The sequence below is a fragment of the Pimephales promelas genome, chromosome 14 (genome assembly GCF_988280905.1).
Source record: "Pimephales promelas chromosome 14, fPimPro1.hap1.1, whole genome shotgun sequence".
NCBI classification, from domain to species: Eukaryota; Metazoa; Chordata; class Actinopteri; order Cypriniformes; family Leuciscidae; genus Pimephales; species Pimephales promelas.
In genome coordinates, this window is record NC_142782.1 from 34,765,918 (window position 1) to 34,790,917 (window position 25,000).

The 25,000-nt window shown below is 35.0% G+C and overlaps 1 protein-coding gene across 2 annotated transcripts in view; it reads right to left on the reverse strand.

The window, feature by feature from the left end:
* Positions 1–25,000, reverse strand: part of efna5b (ephrin A5b) — a 143,834-nt gene that overhangs the window by 117,936 nt on the left and 898 nt on the right. The window lies entirely within an intron of this gene.

Consider the following 25,000-nt stretch of genomic DNA (forward strand, 5'->3'; position numbering starts at 1 on the left):
ACACACACATATGAGAACACACACCATTGCATACCTGTAAATGTATGTCAAATAGCATCATGCAAACATACACTACTTTAATATTTTTTATTCAGCAAGGACACATTACGTTGACAGTAATGTCTAGCGATGCATCATATATATCGGCAACAATATCGGTATCAGCCGAAATATGTTAATTTTTCATGTTATCGGCCCGATAAGTAAATTTGGCCGATATATTAAAGCTGATAAAATAATGCATTACGTCCTTCAGCTGAGACTCTTTAGATGCGCACTGTTCAACATGATGGTTTTTAATTGCTTGACATATGATTGAAATGACTTTAAATACAGTGAAGTGCAACGTGCGTCATATCGGCTACATCAGATTATAATGAGAACATTGTACTTGTGTGTTTGGGTCATGGCTTTTAATGATGAGACTTTTGTGTTTTTGTAATCAGGCTCTTAGAAATTAAATTATATACAAATTTGGGTTCAGATTTATCGGCCGATATATCGGCTTTCAAATATAAACAATTATCGGTATCGGCGCATCCCTAGTAAAGACATTTATAATGATAGAAAATATTATATTTCAAATTTAAAAAAATTAATTATATCAAATAAAATGTATTGCAGTTTCCACAAAAATATGAAATGTTTCTTGAGCCGCAAATCATCATATTAGAGTGATTTCTGAGGGATCATGTGACACTGAAGACTGGAGTAATGATGCTGAAAATCACAGGAATAAATTACACTTTACTATATATTCACATAGAAAACAGCTGTTTACATTATAATAATATTTTATTATTTTTAATCAAATAAATGCAGCATTGGTGAGACTCCTTTTTTTAAAACATTTCAGCTTTTAAATGGTAGTGTACATGCTGAAGTCAACAGAAAACCAGCTGACATCATTTAGGACGTTGTTTCATTCTTTTAAAAATCGTAGAAAGATGTAATTTAATTCTGCTTAACGTTAATGTAATATGAACTCACATTCAGCTCTTCAACGCCCACTATTCATCATCCAATCAACTCTCTACGAGCGCCCTACACATGTTTCATGTCCACTTACGGTAACGCTGATATCTAGCACACACACACACACACACACACACACACACACGGGAGACTGAGCGCAGAGTCGTCTGGCGAGTCAGCAGGATCAGGCGGGTTGACTTTACAGACGCTGTTAACAAAAGAAATGTGTGTGTGTGTGTGAACAGCAGAGACTCAAAGTGAGCACATTCCACATCTATTGTGCTTCCTCTTTCACTGCAAGAGAAAAACTCCTGTGCAAAAACTCATTTCATCCCCACAAACACATTTCAAACTTGTCCTACATAATATAAACTGTTAAAGGAGTAGTTCTCTTTTTAAAAACCTTTGCAGATAATTTACTCGCCCCCATGTCATCCAAGATGTCCACGTCTTAATTTCTTCAGTCGAAAAGAAATGAAGGTTTTTGATGAAAACATTCCAGGATTTTCTCCATATAATGGACTTCAATGGGGTCCAAACGGTTCAAGGTCCAAATGAGAGTTTCAGTGCAGCTTCAAAGGGCTTTAAACGACTCTAGACGATGAATAAGGCTCTTATCAAGCGAAACGATCGCTCATTTAATAAATAAATAACAAAGTTTAAGTTTTATAAGCTCAAATGCTCGCCTTGCTCTGTTCTGTGATGCACGTTCGTGACTCTCCTGTTCGAACTTGTTCATCAAAATAGAGTCAATTCGTTCATTTTGTTCGTTGAATTAACCAAATGACTCGAAAAATGATTTGTTCATTTTGATGAACAGGAGAGTCACGAACGCGCATCACAGAAAGAGCAAGGCGACCATTTGAGCTTATAAAACTTAAACTTTGTTATTTATTTATTAAACGAGCGATCGTTTCGCTTGATAAGACCCTTATTCATCGTCTGGAATCGTTTAAAGCCCTTTTAAGCTGCACTGAAACTCTCATTTTGACCTTGAACCGTTTGGTCCCCATTGAAGTCCATTATATGGAGAAAATCCTGGAATGTTTTCATCAAAAACCTTCATTTCTTTTCGACTGAAGAAATAAAGACGTGGACATCTTGGATGACATGGGGGTGAGTAAATTATCAGCAAAAGGTTTTTTTTAAAAGTGAACTAATCCTTTAATGTGCCTAAATGCATTTATGTGCTCGTGTATGTTTCTTTTACCGTCAAAATGCATGCTAAAAATTAAAAAAAAAAAAACTGATTTATTAAAGTGTAGAAACTATATCATCACGTAGAAACACTGAAATAGTATTTGCTCGTAAAATGCCCTGAAATCGTCTTATTTACAACAGTATAGATTATAATTCGAAAGATTTTGAACCCGCTGCTGGCCAAAAAAGTATTTAAATGTTAAAAAAAACACACTTTAAATGGTATAAGTAGTTGTGTCTGTCTGCCCTGTCTCACTCGATCCAGCAGAGAGACTTCTCCATCTAACGCAACCGGACAACCTCAGTACATTATACACACACTCTCAGAGAGAAAAGCTCTTTCTCTGGGCTTTAATCACAATGCAGATGTGATATCGACTGGCCATTCTGTGAGTCGGGTAATGGCACCAGGATATTAAAAAAGGGAAAGAGAGAGGCGCATAAAATCAATGTGCTGTGCTTGAGTTCTGCAGACCCATTTCTCAGCGCAGGTGTAGAGAGCGTTTCACGGGACTCGCAAAACACACCGAAACGTTCCCACGTCGGCAAACTCTCGGGGGTTCAGCGAGAATGAATAGCGTCCGCTGACAGGGCTGTTTATTTGCACACACAGTCTGAGTTTTAACACCCAGGAATTATGCAAATCATGTAACAGCACAAACACACTCATGCAAATTTGGCGGCGGCCGAATGTGTGTAAAGTGCAAATGTGCTGGACCTTAAACCAGCTTTACTGGACCGAATCTGGGTCGATATCCCAATAAAAAAGCCTGAAATTAAGCCAAGTATCATAGATTTTTAGTTAAACTATTTTTAATTTATGCATACACTATTTAATAATAATAATAATAACTGACATATAATTGCATAAACAAAAGTCCCCCTGTGTTGAAAATCAAGCTATTTATGTTAGGGAGTGAGTGGGGGCGGGGCTCATTTGCATATTCATAGAACCGTGCATACTAAATGAGGCGAGGGTGTCGAGTTACATTCAAGATATTTAAAGGCATCAAGAATTTGTTTTTTTTTTAAGGAAAAAACATTTAAAGATGTAATTTTGGTGATCAAATATGAGTTTTAAGGGATGAAATTATTGACTACAGGGGGATTTTTAAAAAATTATTGAATACATTCTGTACTAAATGAGTGTAAATAGTGGCAGAAATCCAGTACCAAGTATAAATAGACACAAACTGCAAGTGCACAAGGTGCAAACAGAAGTAATATGTTTAAATGACAAATGCATTTACGTAACGTGCTGTTAGTACTAATAATATCTGCTATCTGAGCAATGGTGGACGGAGTTAGTGGAAATAGACACTGTGTATGTAGTGTAAATAGATTTTGCATGTGTCGAGGCTACATAACTACAGCAATAACACCAAAAACTGTTGTAAATATAAAAGTATAGCAGAGTTGAATCACTCGAATGATAAAAACTTGACAACCAATCAGAATTCATCCTGCTTTACACTGTAAAAAAATATTGATTTTTACCTTAAAAAAGTAAGTAACCTGGTTGCCTTAAAATTTTAAGTTGATTGAACTGGAAAAAGTGAGTTAATATAATGAAGGAGATTGATTTAACCATTAGAAACTCAAAATAAATAAATTATTTAAGTTGATTTGACAAAAGAAAAAATGTTGTGATTACTACTCTGTAAAAAAATATTGATGGTTTACCTTAAAAAAGTAAGTAACCTGGTTGCCTTAAAATTTTTAGTTGATTGAACTGGAAAAAGTGAGTTAATACAATGAAGGAGAATGATTTAACCATCAGAAACTCAAAATAATAAGTTATCTCAACTAAAATAATTATTATAAAGTTGCTTTGACAAAAGAAAATATGTTATGGTAACAAATCTTGAAAATATTTTTTATTGGGCATTTAAAGCGACAGACGACAAAACTGTGGCACGCTTATAATAAACAGAACGATATAATATAGTTAATCTTCAATGCAACATCTTTCAATCTGCTCTTTAAAATACTGAAATATAAAAATAAAAATATAAACAGGGGTTCAATTGTACTCGTGCTTTTCTCAGTGAATAAAAAGAAAAAACCCCAAAATAATAATCTCATTAAAGAGAAAGTGCTCTTTGAAGCACGTCGTGTCTCGCTAGCTCCTGTGACCCAGATCATGTTCGTTCTAGTAAGCAGTAGATCAAGGCAACAGTCAGATTTAACAAAGCATTTCCTCTTCATGCATAGCAACGCAGCCCGGCGTCTTTCCTTATTGGCTCATTTGTGCTCTCGGGTCGTTGGAAGAGCGTAGTGTTGGCGCTGGTTGGTGGCAGAAGCGGCGCTCCAGCATCGCGTGCCAAAAGCCATCAGGGAAAAACTCAAAAGCCAAAGTCACGTGATTCACTCCACACACACACACACACACACACGCCACCCTCCAGACACCGGCCACTTATCCATCCTCTACCTCCACCAAACCAGACACCGGCTAACCGTGAAGTCTGAGAGACGCGCCAGTAAACACCACTCACACACACACACACACACACACACACACACACTGTCATGGAGAAATCTGGAGAACCTTCAAGAAAAGAGGCACTGTGGAGCCGTTTGCTCTTCTAAAACACTCAATAACCATGCTAAAACATTATTTATACAAAAAAAACATCTAATATGAAGAATCTGAAATATAAATTAATAACTTAAGTTTCACTTTTAAAAGTAGCAATATCAAGAGATGCCACAAAGACATTTAAATGAGAGTATAAAATATGACATACAATAATTGTTATCAAGATTAAATATAATAAATCATGGAAAATGTCATGAAAGAAATTGATTAGAGTGTGAAATATAATGTATAAAGGCCTAGAGATAATCAATTTCTATTCTCAGAATTTAAGAACTAGTTATTTTGGGGGAAAAATTAATATATATATATATATATATATATATATATATATTTTTTTTTTTTTTTTTCCTCCCAAATAAGTAGTTATATTTATACATTATATATATCTGCTGGACATTATTTTACAGTATCAGTGTTGGTATCCCAGAAATATAACCTGAAATAAAATAAAAGCAGCTTTGAAATAAAGCCAGATTTTTTTTTATTATTATTTTACAAACTGTAATATATAATTATTTTATTTATTTGCATTTTTTGTTATATTATGTTACGTTATTTTGGACTAAATTGTGGTAAATAAATAAGTGAAGCACAAAAAGAATAGGTGAGAGAACATTTTAGAATAATATATAATATAATAATCATAAACTAAAATAAATAAAGCAATTTATAGTGAATTTCTTCAAAGCTACAAAGTAAAAAATGAAATATGATACTTTGTACTTTATATTAAATAATCACAGGCACCTTTTGATTCATTTTAATGTGACGTGCATATTATTGAGCAGATAAAAGTTCATTTAAGTGCCGATACTTATAATTTAAAGAGTTCATTAGGAGAAACGGCCGAGCGGCGTGAGATCTCACTCCTAAAAAATGCAATTATTGCTGACAATTACATCTCTTTAATTACATAATGGCTCAAGCTATAATGAGGCCAATGAATGATGCAAGTAGCAAAAAAGTCAAGAAAATAATTATGAGTGTGTTTTATCAGCAGCGTCCGATCGTTTCCACAGCGGCTTGTGTCTGTGATCCCTAAACAAGAGGAGAACTCAATTAACACCACAGCGAGAGCACAGGAATAATCCATACGCGCCCGAGGCGAAGCACAACCATACGGCCCACATGTACACGACCCTCATTTCCCTTCACCTGAGGGACTGATTTACCAAATCCAGAGCACACGTCTTCAAGACCACGCCAACAAAAGCTGATTTACACAACATTATCCAGACAGAGTGAAACTGATGAAACCAACATTACATCTTACAAACTCTCCGTTTAAAGAGGAGGCATTATGATTTATCACATGTTCAACTTTCTTTGGTCTCTATATCACTGTTTCTGAACTCCTGCACTTTAAAAATGCTGGGTTGTTTTAACCCAACTTTGGGTCAAATATGGACAAACCCAAACATTGGGTTACATTTTTTACTTTCATTTTTAACCCAATGTTTGCATAGGTTTGTCCATATTTGACCCAAAGTTGGGTTAAAACAACCCAGCATTTTAATTGTTTTAACCCAAATTTGGGTCAAATATGGACAAACCCAATTTTTTTTATTTCATTTTTTAACCCAATGGCTGGGTTTGTCCATATTTGACCCAAAGTTGGGTTAAAACAACCCAGCATTTTTAGTACTTCTGTGGGAGCACTCTAAAAATGCTGGATTGTTTTAACCCAACTTTAGGTCAAAAATGGACAAACCCAAACATTGGGTTAAAAATGAAATTTAAAAAAATTAACCAAACATTTGGGTTTGTCCATATTTGACCCAAACCCAGCAACTAAAATGGGTTTGTCCATTTTAGACCCAAAGTTGGCTTAAAATAAAAACTCAAAACCCAAACGTTTGGTCATTTTTTTTTAATTTAATTTTTAAACCAATGTTTGGGTTTGTCCATTTTTGACCCAAAGTTGGCTTAAAACAACCCAGCATTTTTAGAACTCTACAAATACTGGGTTGTTTTAACCCAACTTTGGGTCAAATATGGACAATTCTAACATTGGGTTTGTGACGGCCCATAGATGTAATCTCTAAAAATGCTGGGTTGTTGCAACCCAATTTTTAGGGCTGTCAACTTTAGTCGTTTAGTCGACTAATCGGTCGATGCCGTCTTGGTCGACTGACATTCTTATTGGTCGACCAGTTGCATTTTTTTTTTTACCAATAGAAAGAATTTTTCAATGATTAGTCCTTGATATTTATTCCTTTATAAGCAGTTATTTATTACTGTATTCTAAATATGATTAGTCTATGTTTTGTCCCCAACTTTAAAATGTTTTAATTGAGGCTATTTTTGTAACTGCGCCACAGTTTAGCACACACACATAATACACTCGGGAACCGCACGTGTGGCTGGCTGCGCTGCTGCTTGCTTTTGGTAAGGGATGCTGTATTCATTCAGTTAGAACGCTGCTTGTTTTGGCTTTAGTCGACAAAATGTCCAGGAAATCTAAATCTTTTGTCTCGCTGCATTTTAAAACAAAGACGACAAGACTGTGGAGGGAGGCGATCGCGATGCTCCATTATGAGCGCGCAAGTCGCGCGCCTACATTTGAAATCGAACTTGAGCGCGCAAAAGACGTGAGCAGCCTTTTAACGGCTATATCATGCTGACTCAATAGATTGTGTTTTCTTAATGTTTTCGTTTTTATTTGTACACTTGACGCATTTGAAAATAGCCTAAATAATGCAACAAAACGAAAATAAACCTATACGCGGTTCTACAGCCTATTATTAGGATTGTTTTTAAGTTATTTGGGTTCTTTGTGTGTTGTTTTAAACGCCCGATCGTCTGGACGAAAGTTAACCCATAGCTTTGAAAGTAAAGAAGAATATAAAGCCTGTATAAACGAGAGCTTTTGTTGGGATTTTTCATTATGTGGTCAGGTGCGCGATTGTGACTGTTACTATAGACCTAGGACAGAGCTCTTCGCTTTTTGCAGTTAAAAAAATCACTTAATTTTCAAAGAATTGTGTTATTATTATAGTTTTATTTATTTGTGATGTTTTTTCGTTGTTGTTTTATAAATGCTCAATGACAATTGTTTAAAAAATGTTTAATCAAAACATCACGTTTTTTTTTGTTTTTTTTTTTTGTTCTTTAGTCGACTAATCGTTGCCATGACTCGACTTTGGTCGACTAAGGATTTATTTGGTTGAATACAGCCCTACCAATTTTGGGTCAAATATGGACAAACCCAAACGTTTGGTTACATTTTTTTATTACATTTTTTAACTGAACGTTTGGGTTTGTCCATATTTTACCCAAAATTGGGTTAAAACAACCCAGCATTGTTTAGAGTGTAAAACGCCTCCGTTGTAGTCTTAAGTTTCTTCCGGGAACGAACACGTCACAATTTCCCTCCTTATAATAATTAATGAGCAGAATAAAGGGGCGGGGCATGGCTGGCGGTTATGGAAAGAGGCGGGACATTTTACAAACACACTCGAAGCGCTCGACCAATCACAACACACTGCTCCAGCCGACCAATCAGAGCACATTGTGCTTTTCAGAAGGAGGGGCTTCATAGAGACAGGAAGTGAACAGAGCGTTACTGACAGACTGGGAAGAGAGGAGCCGCAATAATGGAGAATAAAGCATGAAACCTGTTCTAGGAGAGCCCGAAAACAACATCAAGACTTTGTAAAAGATGATAATAAGTCGTCTTTAATATTTCGACAAACAGTAATGTTGTTTTGGTGACGGTGGACATAAATAACTCTCCGTTGGTGATTTGTCGGGTTGTGTCCTGTGTCTTCTGAAGGTGCTCTCACTGAGAAAGCGCTCATAAATTCTCTTTATATGTTTCCTGGACACGCAGAGACTAATGCGTCTATCAGATGCTTTATGGCTGCATTGTAGCTGCTCATACATGCCATAAAAGCATTGTAAAGTCTGCTCGGATGGAGTGCTTTTCTTTAGACCACTAATTGCTCACGCAGCAAGACACATTTTTACGAGTGTATTACCTCATCTCTTTATGGAAATATTTATGTTTCTGTCCAGAACCAATGTTTTATCATTGCTAGTTGATTTTGGATGAAGGCTCGACGTTTACTGGCAGAAGTGTCTCGATTTGGCATGATTTGATCTGGTCATGTTGTTAAATAATACGGCAGTTTGATATTAAAATGCATGAATTGCAATTTGTGTGCGCATGAGTCACCATAAACATGCCCTCATGCATTTGTTTCTCAGGTGTCGTGTTCACCTGAAGATTACGGATTTCCCACACGCTTCTTTGTGGCCGTTGTGTTCGGTTGCTTCTTAAGCTCACAGGCTAGTAACTAAATCCCAGCACTCTTTGTTTAGAAACACAAAAGACGTGGTTTCTGAGGCTGGGAGTTGGACGACTGAGGGTTGGCAAGGTGTAAAACAAACTCAACCTAAGGCCGTGTGTGCACTTTTCATTTGAGACGGGCCGTGTTTCTGCCAGGTAAATCTGCGCCGCACAAAAGAAGCACTAGAGGAGAAACCAATGAGACTTAATTAGAGGCCGCTAACTAATGACAAGGTTTAAGCTTTCGCTTTAAGCGCGATCACTGGAATGTGAGCGACACTAAATTTGCAGCGTTTCTGCAGAAACACAACTCGTCACAACACTGCATTTACGCCCGGCTTACTATTGGGAAAGGATTTACACTGCTGTATATTTCATTCTCTTCTGCTCACCAATGCTGCATTTATAAAGCACAAATAGTGAAATATTTTTGCTATTTAAAACAGCTGTTTTCTATGTGAATATATAGTAAAGTGTCATTTATTTCTGGGATTTAATTCTGATATATTTTTGCTATTTAAAATGGTTGTTTTCTATGGGAACACACTTTAAAATGCAATTTATTCCTGTCATTTAAATCTGAAATATTTTTGCTATTTAAAATGTGAATTTATAGTAAAGTATAATTTATTATTATTTGATCAAAATACAGTAAAATTCTGAAATATTAGTAGAATTCAAAATAGTGGTTTTCTATGGGAACACACAGTAAAATGTAATTTATTCCTGTCATTTAAATCTGATATATTTTTGCTATTTAAAACATCTGTTTTCTATGTGAATATATAGTAAAGTGTCATTTATTTCTAGGATTTAATTCTGATATATTTTTGCTATTTAAAATGGTTGTTTTCTATGGGAACACACTTTAAAATGCAATTTATTCCTGTCATTTGAATCTGAAATATTTTTGCTATTTAAAATGTTTTTTTCCTCTATGTGAATATATAGTAAAGTGTAATTTATTATTATTTGATCAAAATACAGTAAAATTCTGAAATATTAGTAGAATTCAAAATAGTGGTTTTCTATGACAACTACAGTAAAATGTAATTTATTCCTGTCATTTAAATCTGATATATTTTTGCTATTTAAAACAGCTGTTCTCTATGTGAATATATAGTAAAGTGTCATTTATTCCTGTGATTTTCAGCATCATTACTCCAGTTTTCAGTGTCACATGATCCTCCAGAAATCACTCTAATATGAGGATCTGATGATCAAGACACATTTATGATTATTAAAATTGATCACAGTAAAGACATATGTTTCTATATATTTTCATATATTAAGAATCCTGAGAAAACTCAAACATTGGGTTAAAAATGTCATTTAAAAATGTAACTCAATGGCTGGGTTTGTCCATATTTGACCCAAAATTAAAACTCAACATTTTTTAGAGTATATATATATATATATATATATATATGAAGAGTTCAGATGCAAAAGCCTCTAAGTGCCATTTGAAATTTTCTTCTAGAATGATCATTTTTATCAAGCTTGTATATTTAAGTACAGTGATTTCACTTAAATGGCAATGATAATTACCTATTAATTGTTATTTAAGTGAAATTACTGAACTTAAATATACAAGTTTGATAAAAATCATCATTAAAGAAGAAAATTTAAAATGGCATTTAGAGGCTTTTGCATCTGAACTCTTCATATACTATTATATTTTTTCATGTTTATATATAAAATCAATAGCCATTAAATACTTTTGTGAAGTTGACAGTTAAGTTTAAACTTGCATTATTTTGCTAAATGAGTTATAATAATTGTATGTATGTATAACATTTGAAAGTCTACAGACCAAAAAAGTACTAAGACCAAAAAAAAGACCAAATATCAACATTCTTAACTAATAATAATCATAAATGTTTCATGAAGGATCATGAGACTGGAGTAATTCACTTTTAGGAAATAAATGCAGCAGCCTGGGTGAGCAGAAGACACTAACCCGAACTCGCTAGTGTAAAATGAGGAAAATAAAATAAAAAGGATGACAAGTTACGGCCAACGACGCATAATGCGCAGCTCCATAAACACCTCAACGCCGCACCGTCAACATAATTCATTGAGCATGTAGATCTGATCCTGATTACCACTGAGATCTGTTCTCGGCACACAACAAATATATAAAAATGTTCTTTTTCCAATTACTATTGCACCAGACCATCTAAAGAATGCTTTGAAACAAGAAGCAAAGCCACAATTGATGCCAGCCAGTCATGGACGGCTGTAAGTCTTCAGAGAGTGGATATTCCAGCTCAGCTCAATGTCAGCGCTGGTTACGCCTGATCCAGTCGGACCCCCCCGTCCCCGTCCCGAGATTGAGTCTGACCCCTGCACGCAATCGCCTGCACTTTCCCTTCACATTACTTCTGCTATTCTAACTTTTCCACTTCTGAGCAGCATCAATTATGCACTAGAATAACACAGGCCCCAGCCCGGGCGATAGGACATAAAGGCCGATTATGAGCGTGAATAATTCAAGCACCTTCGTGCCATGTAGCTCTTCCCAACGATACGGCGACACACTCGCTAGTGTGAGGAACGGTCCTGCCGCTTTTAGCTGAGGGAACGCCCAGTTATTGAGAAACACACACACACACACACAACGCTGTGACAGAGAGAGGATTTCTGTGGAAAGGGGGAACATTTGAAAGTCTACAGCCAGGAAATGCTGCGTTCCCATTGGCTGATCGCCGCCCCCCAAAACACATCACGGACGGAAGGAGGAGACGGAAGATTTACACACAAAGAGGAAAAAAAAGGAATGAAAGCTTGTCAACACACAACTATGAAAACATTATGAATGAGGAAAACATAAGAGTAATGATCTGATGGACATATTTGGTCAAATGCGCAAATAATTACCAATAACAATAAAACTACATCAAATTAATATTTAATATTTTCATTGAGTGCATGATATTTAAATGCAAATAACTATTATATATAATTTTATGTTTATATATATATAATTTTACAGTATATATATAATATATATATATATATATATATTAGGGGTGGCACGGTACATGAAAAAACACCCGAACCGTTCGGTTCGCTTGTCTCGGTTCGGAGCGCGTGTGCGTCTCACGGTTCGACGCATGCGCAATGTAGCCTCGTGCCCGTATGTCACGTTTGTTTTCTTTTCGCACGACATAAGCTTGTTCAACTTGGACCGGCGCTGCACAGAGCGACCGGTGAATAACATCAAACTAGAGCGGGAACGACGGCTCTGTCACTCACTTTCGCGGTATTTGATGTCATTACCGATCGCTCTGTATGCCGGTTCAAGTTAGTAAACAAGCCAGTAAAAGTGGAGTATGGAGCGCTGCAGGTCACGGCACGCGGAGAAATGGCAAGTGGGAGAGATGAGGGAGTTGGAGGAAGCGCGAGCGTCCTATAAGTCTATGGTATAAGTCCGGTGTGTGGGAACATTTTGGATTTCATGTTATGATATTTTAATATAACGCTACAGTGGCACTTTGTTTATATAAGAGCTCCAGTCATATGTTTCGAAATCCTGCACTTTAATTTCAAGTGAAAAAAGGTACCCTCACTTTTTGGGAATAGAAGCATTGTTTATACTGTTTTTTGTGTTGAGGTTGAACTTGTTTCACTTTATGTTTATGGCCTTTGCTATTGCTATAGCCTAATTATAGGTAATGAGGTATTCATGTATATTAACTTATTCATAAAAGACAGTGTAGTTCCTCTTTTTTTCTTTTAAAAGATAGAATTTTTGTAAGAGCTACAAAAGTTGTCAGTTGATAAATGCAAGTTAATTTCTTTGTGTAAATAAGATTTGTGTGATGAAAATGCTCAAGTTCTTGTAGAGATAGTGATACACATTCTCCTTTTTTTTTTCAAAATAAATGAAAAGCATGTCAATGTCTTCTCTCTTGCTGTATCAAAATCTCACCTAGCTTTCCTCTGAGATAGTCCCAAAATGTGCTTTAAGTCAAAGAGTCAAATTCAGTTTGTGCATGATTGCATGAATATAATTTTTTTTATACTGTATCCTAAAGTGTGGATAATTAAGCTATAGATCACATGCTGAAGTACATTTCTGGAGTGTTAAAGATTAAAAGAAAAAAAATAACAAGAACCGTACAGAACCGAAAACCGTGACACTAAAACCGTGATACAAACCGAACCGTCGGTTTCGTGAACCGTGCCACCCCTAATATATATATATATATATATAAACATGAAATTATATAATACTATACTCTAAAAAATGCTGGGCTGTTTTAACCCAATGGCTGGGTTTGTCCATATTTGACCCAAAATTGGGTTAAAACAACCCAGCATTTTTTAGAGTATATATATATATATATATATATATATATATATATATATATATATACTATTATACTTTATTATAATAGTATAATAAGTATATAGTATAATTATATTATATGATATTATACACTGCTCAAAAAAATAAAGGGAACACTAAAATAACACATCATAGATCTGAATGAATGAAATAATCTTATTAAATACTTTTTTCTTGTTTTTACTTTTTAAGTGTTATTTAGGTGTTCCCTTTAATTTTTTTGAGCAGTATATTATATTATATTATATTATATTATATTATATTATACTTTTATATTTTTTCATGTTTATATATAAAATCAATAGCCATTAAATACTTTTGGGAAGTTGACAGTTAAGTTTAAACTTGCATTATTTTGCTAAATGAGTTATAATAATTTTATGTACACACACACACATATATATATATATATATATATATATATAAAACATTTGAAAGTCTACAGACCAAAAAAGTATTTTTACCTGAATATTCAGTGAGCAAAATGAACAATCAGCTTGCATATAATGAGAAAAAATATTTTAAATAGAAAATAAAAAATTAAAAGTGTTCTTCCTCAGTGTTTCTTCAGTCTCAATTTCCAGCACAAATATCTAAACATTAAATCAAGAGACATTTACTGGAGAAGAAGCAAAATGTCTTCACATATAAAAGATTAAAGTCTGAAATATTGAGTTTGTGCTTAAAACAAGAGCCGTCAGAAAAACAAACTTAATTCAAAGTAGATTTTTTTTCGTGTTTTAAGCACAAATTAAACTTAATTTAGATTTGTTTTGTCATTAGACTGAACATCTTAAGTAACTTTGCTTCTCCAGTAAATGCATCTAGACTGAAGTCTGTTTGGGGTGAGTAGGAAGAGTTTAAGCGCCTCTCCGTAACATGTGAACCCTCAGATCTTCAACACGGTCGCTTTGACCTCGTTTCTTCAGGATCGCGTGCGAAGGTTTGCCTGTGAGATCACAAACAGCTCTTAATATTTTATACGCTCGCCGCCATCACACTCAGCTTCTATCTGCACCAATCAAACGCCAGGAAATGCTGCGTTCCCATTGGCTGATCGTCGCCCCCCCAAAACACATCAGGGTCCTTCAAGAGGAGATGGAAGATTTTTACACACAAAGAGGGAAAAAAGGAATGAAAGCTTGTCAAAACACAACTATTAAAACATTATGAATGAGGAAAACATAAGAGTAATGATCTGATGGACATATTTGGTCAAATGCACAAATAATTACCAATAACAATAAAACTACATCAATTTAATATTTAAGCATTTGTTTTCATTAAGTGCACAGTATTTGAAATTCAAATAACTATTATATATAATTTTATGTTTATAGATATAATCTTACAGTATATATATACATGAAATATACATATACTATTACATTATTTCATGTGTGTATACTGTAAAATCAATGAGTTTAAACTAGAATTATTTTGCTAAATGAGTTATTATAATTTTATGTTTATATATAAATATATAAAATTATAATAACTCATCTAGCAAAATAATTCTAGTTTAAACTTAACTGTCAACTTCCCAAAAGTATTTAATGTCAATTAGCAAGACACACTTAAAAAAAAAATACATATATATATTAAAAATATATATTATTATTATTATTATTATTAAATAACATTCAAAGATTTGCATCTTGCCCATTTTAATTTTAGTAGTGCACACTTCTGCTTGAATATTTTGTTTCATAATAATTCATTATATCTACACGTTTATTGTTTCCAACATCAGTAAATTAATTAGAAGATTAATGACGGTTAATACAGACACACACGCTTTTAATCTCACAAAATGTAATTAAATGAATGTAATGCAATCTTAAAAATGCTTTGTGTAATGCAAATGTTCTCGGACTCCAGATATTTGTGTAGCCGAATATTTCATGTATATATACATATTTATATTATAACTTTTAGTTTAGACCTCTTCACAATCAATGAATACTACTACTAATAATAAAAAATGTTATTTATAATGTGCTTTTCTTATACCCAAAGCGCAGTACAATCAAATTAAATGAGAAAACCAAAATGCAACAACAGACACACAAGAAAATCAAACACTGTCTTAAAAATATGTGTCCTAATGTTGGGGTCCTAATCTGGACGTCTGTGATCCGGCATTAACTAACCGCAGTAGCCACAACATTGGGCTGGAATCAAACACTGGGGCGCAGAGACGCCCCGACAGCCCCCTAAAGCCCTGAGCCTATTACAGCACATGCAGAGGGCCAGTAATCCACGATTAGTCCAGAGAGAGAGAGAGAGAGAGAGAGAGAGAGAGCCCCAGATGGCCTCTTCCGTGCGGACCGGACCACTGAACACCGGGGCGGGGGGGGGGGGGGGGTCAAGGTTTGGGGAAGCAGAGAGATCAGCAGCCAAACAAACACGGCTTTACAAACACATGCTTAATGTCCTGGTGTGTGTTTCCCAAAAGCTTCGTTCGTTAGCCAACTCTGTGTTTCCCAAAACCATCGTTCTAACGAACATCGCAATCGCAGAGTTGTGTGTTTGAACGACGCTCTCGACCTGTGGCTAGAAGAAGAGTTTCTTGTTTTCATGACATGTTGTGAACTCAATAAATCCTGATCTTGAGCAAAACAAGCAAGCCGACATTCAGTTCAGCCTGTATCTTTTATTTACAATACATACAAATGCATTTACAACTTTTAGTTTGTCGAGAGATTTAAAACGTCGTTTTTGAAGAGTGTGAATTCGCTTTAGTGCGTAAGAACGAGTCTGAGATTGAATCTAGAAATAGAGCAAAATTAATTAGAAATTCCTCAAATGCCATGTTAGTAATTTATAGCAAAACATCTCGGATTATAATACTGGGTTGTTTTAACAAAAAAAAATGCTGGGTTGTTTTAACCCAACTTTGGGTCAAATATGGATGCTATCTAAATACTATCACTTTTAATAATGCATTCATTTAAGTGTATTTTATTTCCAGGCAATACTAATAAATACAATTTGAAACTTTTTTTTTTTTTTTTAGAAACAGTTTGTTTTGTTTGTTAACTATTAAACGTTACGAGTGATGTAGACTAAAAAACGCTGGGTTTTTTTAACTAAATTTTGGGTCAAACATGGACAAACCCAAAACGCTGGATTAAAAATGCAATTTAAAAATGTAACCCAACGGCTGGGTTTGTCCATATTTGACCCAAAGTTGGGGTAAAACAACCCAGCATTTTATTTAGAGTGTAATTCGATCTCAAACAGATTCATTAACAGTATTTATGACTCCTGTTTATATATATCCAACGTGGGTGAACGACCAATTTCGCAACAGTGCGGTTTCGGGAAACAGTCTAGACTAGCGAGTTTATTTACGCAACGATGCATTGTACACTCTATTGTTTTAACCCAGCTTTGGGTCAAATATGGACTAACACAAACGTTGGGTTAAAAATGTGATTAAAAATTTAACCCAATGGCCAATTTAACCCAAAGTTGGGTTAAAACAACCCATCATTTTTTAGAGTGAACATGACCCAATTTTAAGTCAAATATGGACAAAACCAGCCATTGGGTTACATTTTTCAATGACATTTTTAACCCAACATTTGGGTTTGTCTGTATTTGACCCAAAATTGGGTTAAAACAACCCAATGTGTGTACAGTCTAATGGCATCATCTTTAAAAATCCTCCATCAGGAGCATTTCAGCTCAAAAAAACTCTGAGAAAGATTAGAAAAGGACAATTAAAGGTTCTCAGGCACTGAAGGGAACAGTCCAGTGCAAATTTATAACTAAACAGTTTCTGCAGACTTCCAAAGACACTCCAGGGTTCCTCTTAAGTCTTATTTATCTCATTAGGCCTTTAACACTGATTAATATGAATGCCGAATGTGAGCAGGAAGGTTTCTATGGAGGAGAGGAAGGGGGATTACAGAGGAAAGGGTTTTGTGTCAGTAGACAATGAGCCGATGGCTTTTTAAGCCCTTTAGTGACTCCACGCCATTAGCTCATGAATGAGGAGACCTCGAGTCACTTTACTCCCAGAGACACTAAACAAACACACCTCTGTCAGAGCCGGCCGTACACAACGTCTCCAGGTGATCCTGCGGGATCTGCTTCCAAATCTGACAGAACAGGGTCAGGAGACGTCGTCTTAAGTGTGCGGTCAAGTATGTTTGACGACTGAAAAGTTCAAGCAAAGCTGCGCTATAAAGCCACGGCTCGGAAGAGTCACGTCTGCACAGTTAGGACGGGGATTTCATCACAACTACTGTATAAATGACACAAATGTAACTATGGAAGGACAATTGTGTCATGCACGAAGAAATTTTGGAAATAATTTTATTTTAAGCATTTAAGCAGTCTTTAGATCAAAAGTCTTTAGTTCTTGAGTAACAAATTCAATAGAGTGTATCTAATGACATAAAATATTAAATAATACTGAATAAATAAAAAATAAGTTAAAATTACATATGTGTATATATATATATATGTATTGTATATATTATAATGAATATTTTTTTTTTGTATATTTAACATTCTAATTTGCATTATATTATAAAATACATTTAAAATAATTTATATTTATATTTTTGTATTTAATTTTTTATGTGTGTGTGTAATGTATATATATACACATGTATATATGTATTGTATATATTATAATGAATATTTTTTTATTTTTTGTATATTTAACTTATTCTAATTTGCATTATATTATAAAATAAATTTAAAATAATTTATATTTATATTTTTGTATTTTATTTTTTATGTGTGTGTGTAATGTATATATATACATGTATATATGTATTGTATATATTGTAATGAATATTTTTTTTATTTTTTGTATATTTAACTTATTCTAATTTGCATTATATTATAAAATAAATTTAAAATAATTTATATTTATATTTTTGTATTTTATTTTTTATGTGTGTGTGTAATGTGTATATATATATGTATATATGTATTGTATATATTATAATGAATTTTTTTATTTTTTGTATATTTAACTTATTCTAATTTGCATTATATTATAAAATAAATTTAAAATAATTTATATTTATATATTGTATTTTTTTATGTGTGTGGGTGTAATGTATATATATATATATATATATATATATATATATATATATTATACAAAACAAACACATTTTGTTCTTCAGAAATACACATTTTTGTAAGGAATTCATAAATGGGCAGATCTAAATCAATCTGAAGCATTTAAGCAGAAGCCTTCGGGTCAAAAAGTCTTTAGATCTTCAGGAACATCACTTCAGTCCAGTGTGTGTGATCCACTCACGGTCAAGTCAAGAGTTGATACTGTATCTTGGGTGCAACAAAATCCCTCCATCCCTCCACCCATCCATCCACCCATCCCTCCACCCCTCCATCCCCAGAAGACGTGAGCGCGAGGACAAAGCTCCGTCCTGGGGTTAATCCTGTCGGCTTAGGGCTCGTCACACACCGAATGTCAGCTATTGTCGGAGAAACCCGCTGGAAGCGGCCGGACACATGCGTGTGTGAAACACCGTTTGGCGTGTGAGAAAGATCCGGTGAGGGAAAAGGCCGTCGCTTCTGTGTTCGCTGTGAACACCGAGAGTATTACAAGCAGGACCGTGAACCCCTCTCCTTTCACCCCCTTTATCCTCTCCTGCTCTCCTTTTCTCTAAATACATGCATACTTTCGGCCGGGTTGTGGAGAGGCGACAGCGAGAGGAAACAATAGTGGCCTTTCAGAGCGAGCGAGGCCTTTCAGAACTAAGAGAGAGAGGAACCGGCCACTCAATATTTACAGCGGCCCGCTTTCCCTTCGTACTTTCGTTTGTTTGTTGGTCCTCTCGGTGGAGTAAACACACTTTACAATAAGGTTCATTAATGCACTATTTGTGCAATAAAACATTTTTTGCACTTATGAAGTTAACCTGGCGGGCGGGCGGGCGAGTCTCGTGTCCCGCAGCTGCAGACGAGTGTGTGAGGTGTGAATGTGGAGTGGCCCGGGTGAAGCAGGCATGACCGAAACACCAGCACACGAGCGTCACGCTGCATTTACACGAAACACTCCAGCATTATTTGCTCTCAAACTCACAATATTGATTCATGTTAAATATCCTTTATGAATAAATGAACCGAACACTCTCGTTCAGGAGCTCTAGACGATCACACACATCTGTCTCGTCGTGCGTTTGCTTATTTTAGGCATGTGGGAGATTATCATGCACATGTCACATATTAAAAATACACCAGAACATTAAGACACGCTGTTTAATAAGCTTAATGTATTAACTAACATGAACCAATCACACATTTGTTACTGTATTTGTTCATCTTAGTTAATGTTATGATACTTATACTTCACAGTGCATTTTAATTCATATTATAGGTATTAAAACGTTAGTAAATGTTGAAATTAACATTAACAAAGATTAATAAATGCGGTTGATTATTAGTTCATGCTAACTAATGAACCTTATTGTAAAGTGTTTAGCCATTCATATACTTATGCATATAAGAATCAGTGTGATGGTTTGTGAATAAATCCTGCATGCAGACGTATAGCCCGGCCGCGTTCACTCATGTACGGCTAATCCCGAGCCCGATCGACTGGCAGACAACTATCCCGAGCACGACACCGGGCATCAGCGTTCACAAAGCCCAAGAGCATGTGATACTGAGAGCTTTTATACAGCCACTGTATATCCAAAGTCAACAGACAGCAAATCCGGGCTCAACTCGCTTTTGTCTTTATTAAATAAAAACATTGTGACATTGCGTAACGTCCCGCTGCCTTTTTAAGCACCTAATGAGCGGTTGCAGGGTAACAGTGATGTTATTCTTCTGCATGCGTCACCCTCGGCTAAATGTGCTCCTTTACACTGGGCTGTTTTAACCCAACTTTGGGTCAGATGTGGACAAACCCAGCCATTGGGTTACATTTTTTAATTGCATTTTTAAATCCAACGTTTTGGGTTTGTTCATATTTGACCCAAAGTTGGGTTAAAACAACCCAACATTTTTAGAGTGCTCTCACAGAAGTACTAAAAATGCTGGGTTGTTTTAACCCAACTTTGGGTCAAATATGGACAAACCCAAACGTTTGGTTAAAAATGTATTTAAAAAATTTAACCAAACGTTTGGTTTTTTTTTTTTTAACCCAACTTTGGGTCAAAAATGGACAGACTTATTTTTGTTGCTGGGTTTGGGTCAAGTATGGACACACCCAAATGTTTGGTTAATTTTTTTCAATTTCATTTTTAACCCAATGGATGGGTTTGTCCATTTTTGACCCAAAGTTGGGTTAAAACAATCCAGCATTTTTAGAGTGCCCCCACAGAAGTACAAAAATGCTGGGTTGTTTCAACCCAACTTTGGGTCAAAAATAGACAAACCCATTTTTGTTGCTGGGTTTGGGTCAAATATGGACACACCCAAACGTTTGGTTAATTTTTTTACATTTCATTTTTAACCCAATGGATGAGTTTGTCCATTTTTGACCCCAAGATGGGTTAAAATAACCTAGCATGTTTAGTACTTCTGTGGTAGCACTCTAAAAATGCTGGGTTGTTTTAACCCAACTTTGGGCCAAATATGGACAAACCCAAACATTGGGTTACATTTTTTAATTGCATTTTTAATCCAATGTTTGGGTTTGTCCATATTTGACCCAAAATTGGGTTAAAACAACCCAGCATTTTTAGAGTGCTCCCACAGAAGTACTAAAAATGCTGGGTTGTTTTAACCCAACTTTGGGTCAAATATGGACAAACCCAAACGTTTGGTTGAAAATGTATTTAAAACATTTAACCAAACGTTTGGGTTGTGCGTATTTATTTTAACCCAACTTTGGGTCAAAAATGGACAAACTCATTTTTGTTGCTGGGTTTGGGTCAAAAATTGTTGCTGGGTTTGGGTCAAATATGGACACACCCAAACGTTTGGTTAATTTTTTTTAAATTTCATTTTTAACCCAATGGATGGGTTTGTCCATTTTGGACCCAAAGTTGGGTTAAAATAACCTAGCATGTTTAGTACTTCCTGTGGTAGCACTCTAAAAATGCTGGGTTGTTTTAACCCAACTTTGGGCCAAATATGTACAAACCCAAACATTGGGTTAAAAATTCAAGTTAAAAAAATTAACCAAACGTTTGGGTTTGTCCATACTTGACCCAAAATTGGGTTAAAACAACCCAGCATTTTTAGAGTGTGTCATTTCTGTTCTTTAAAACCATAATAATATTAATTCTTCAGACCAGGTTTCTCACGCACCGGCTGAACTCTCCGATACACACACCGTCTTGGTTCCCCTCTGAGAATGGATTTGGACAGCAGAAAGGCACAGCACATTTTACACACAACAGGAGAGGTTTAACGAGTCTCGAAGAGGAAAACACGAGTGTCAAAACTGGTCAAGTCAGTGTGACTCGCAGGATCTGTTCAGGACTGAAGAATAAGAAGCTCAGTCGTATATGACTGGAGACGCCACACACACATTTCTCAGCTGAGATGCATGATGTATATTCCTTCGCTTTTTAAATCTCCCACAGAAGTACTAAAAATGCTGGATTGTTTTAACCCAACTTTGGGTCAAATATGGACAAACCCAAACATTGGGTTAAAAATGAGATTAAAAAATGTAACCTAACGGCTGGGCTTGTCCATATTCAACCCAAAGTTGGGTTAAAACAACCCAGAGTGAGGAGGTCCTAAAATGCACAAAAATAAATGCAAGTGTGTATGAGCGGCCACATGCGGAGAAGTGCACAAAGTTTGCGGAGGTAAAAAAATTTAATAAAATAATCAATGTGGTGGAATTTACAAAACTTTACAAAACTTAAAAAAAAAAAAAACTTTACAAAACTTACACTGCAGTAGAAATATGCAAAATCTTTTTTGTTTTGTTTTTGAAAATACAATTTTCGTAAATAATAGGAAAACATATTTAAATAGAAAATCATATATACTATATATATATATATACTATATAAATATATATATATAAATCTGTAAAACTCCCCATAACACGGGTTAGGCTACAATTTGCGTGTGGAGTACGTAAACATAATTTATATATATATATATATATATATATATATATATATATATATATATATATTAGTTTTTAAAGTTATTTTAGAGTTTTTACAGGAAATATCATAAAAAAAGAATGATTTTAATAAGCAATAAAAATGTAGCATATATATATATATATATATAAAATATACAAAAATAATATGTTTACATATTACACACAAATTGTAACCAGGTTTTGGGAAGTTTTACGGGAAATATTATACGATAATCATAATAATATTATATATATATATAAATAAATAAATATAGTGTTTTATTGCTTATTCCAATGCTGCTTATACACAGAAATAGCAAGTGGTATTTAAGGGACTTTTACGGGAAACACAGTTGCCCTGGCCTGTACACACTGGACCGTGGAGTGGGAACTGGGAACACATTTCTGACTGGTTGATCATGGAACATTTTCACGAGCGACCCGACTATCGTGTTACATCGCTACGCTGGGTTTCCGTTCAGAGGCCGCGTGACCCCTGCGCCCCGGGTCTCCAGTCGAGGAATCAACCTCCTGAAATATAGAATTGTATTCATTCATTTTCTCGGCTCAGCATGGCACTGAGAAATAAAGAGAGTCGCAGTTAAAGGGGAAGGAAGTCTGAGGAGGATCCGGCTAGCGGGAGCTCTTAGCATGGGCAACGCTACAGCAAACTCATTATGGCCATTTACTGTGCCAAAGGTACAGTGAGTAATTAACCAATTAACCATTCATACTCATAAGGGAGGTGCGAGCCAATGAAGTGCGGACAGCCAACAGACGACGTGCTTCACTGGTGCCTTTGTGAGTCAATTTATGTGCCCTTCTAATATTCGGCCGGAGCTCATGCCATGCATACGGAGAGCAGACGCACTGCTGGAAATGTGTGTGAAACATGCAAATACATCATGCAAAATGAATTCCTCGCAGTCCGTGTGTTCATATCATGTCCTGCACGCGCGTGCACACTTCTTTTGCTATCATTTGTGAGGGTGCATGAGTGAAAAAAACAAGATTACTGTAAATCTGACACACAACATCCCTTCTATCTGCTTCAAAACAAGACAATAAAACACAGACTCAGGAAACCACTGGATTCTTACAGGCCCAAACTCAACGTCAAACCATCTGTGCTTCTGGTTACTCCCCAAAAATGTGAAGAAGAAAAAATACAGGACTTCAATATTTCTCTCTCTCTCTCTCTGCAACGAAACTTATTTTTTCAACAGAATAATCACTTGGCTTGAAATCCGTGCGTCCAAATGATGTGGCTTTTCAGCATCACATATTAAATGAAATCTGACTTTGCATTTTTCTGTTTAAACAAAGTGTCACATAAATAATCTGTTCTCCCAAAGCAGGGGAGCCATTCTGACCACAGAACATCTAATCAGCAAAGAAATATTCAGGTTTCAAAACTGTCTGATGCATTTAAACTAGTTTTAAATATAATACGCAACTAGTTCTGTTGCAATGAAAAACAAACAAGACTTTAGTGGAAAGTGTGAATGTGAATATACATTTTAAAGAGCATACAGGTTGAAACAAGACGATTGAGATGAAATAAATAAATACACATCAATGGTAATTTAATATGTTTGCTGTTTAAAACTATTTAATGATTATTTAAAGTTTTGGCAAATTATAAAAGCTTTTAAATAAGAAAAAAACGGCATGTTTTTAATTATTCTGACCTATGAAACACTTAAATATGCACAAATAAAATGCATTAATACTTTTTTTGGTCTAAAAACATTGTGTAAATTAAATGCATGCACCTCATCGTAATATTATAAGCTATATTTTAACTCTTTTTGAGCTGAGAATTGCAGTGTCATTTACAGATCCCGTCACCGTGCGGCCCTTTTCATGCCCACAAATACATGGTTTACACATGGTTTTTATTTAATTAATTAATATATTATTTTAAAAATGTGATGATTATGAACTGCATAATTCATATGCAAAATTTAGGTTTTATTTTAGTTTCACCGTCAGTTATTTGACGCTTAAAAGCAACATGAATTCATTTAGCCTACAAATGTTCGTCTACAGGAAAAAGCAACCAATTATTTTTTTATTTTTTTTATTTTTTTTTTGTGGATCAACAATTTTCACTTAGCCTATCATAATTGTACTGATAAAAGTAAAAAAATCATCATATCGATGCTAAAAAAAACACATGAATGAGAATAAATTACAGTATGAACCAAACAAGTCAACTTTAGTATTTAAACTCGATCGGCAACAGTAGCGACGCAACCAAAAGCTTTCGCGAGAAATTTTGCCACTCAATTTTTGTTTTAATCTATCGATATTATTGATTTTTTGTAGTTTACCTTACTTTTGATTATATGATACAAAATATGAATTGATATAAATAAACAAAATTAGATAGCCTATAATAACAGGCAACTGTTCTGTGGAAAAAACGCCCGATTCATAGTTTATACCTAATAAATCGCGAATAATCGTCAGAAACACTGGCGATGCGCGCGAACTGTAGCGATATTGATCATTCATTATCAT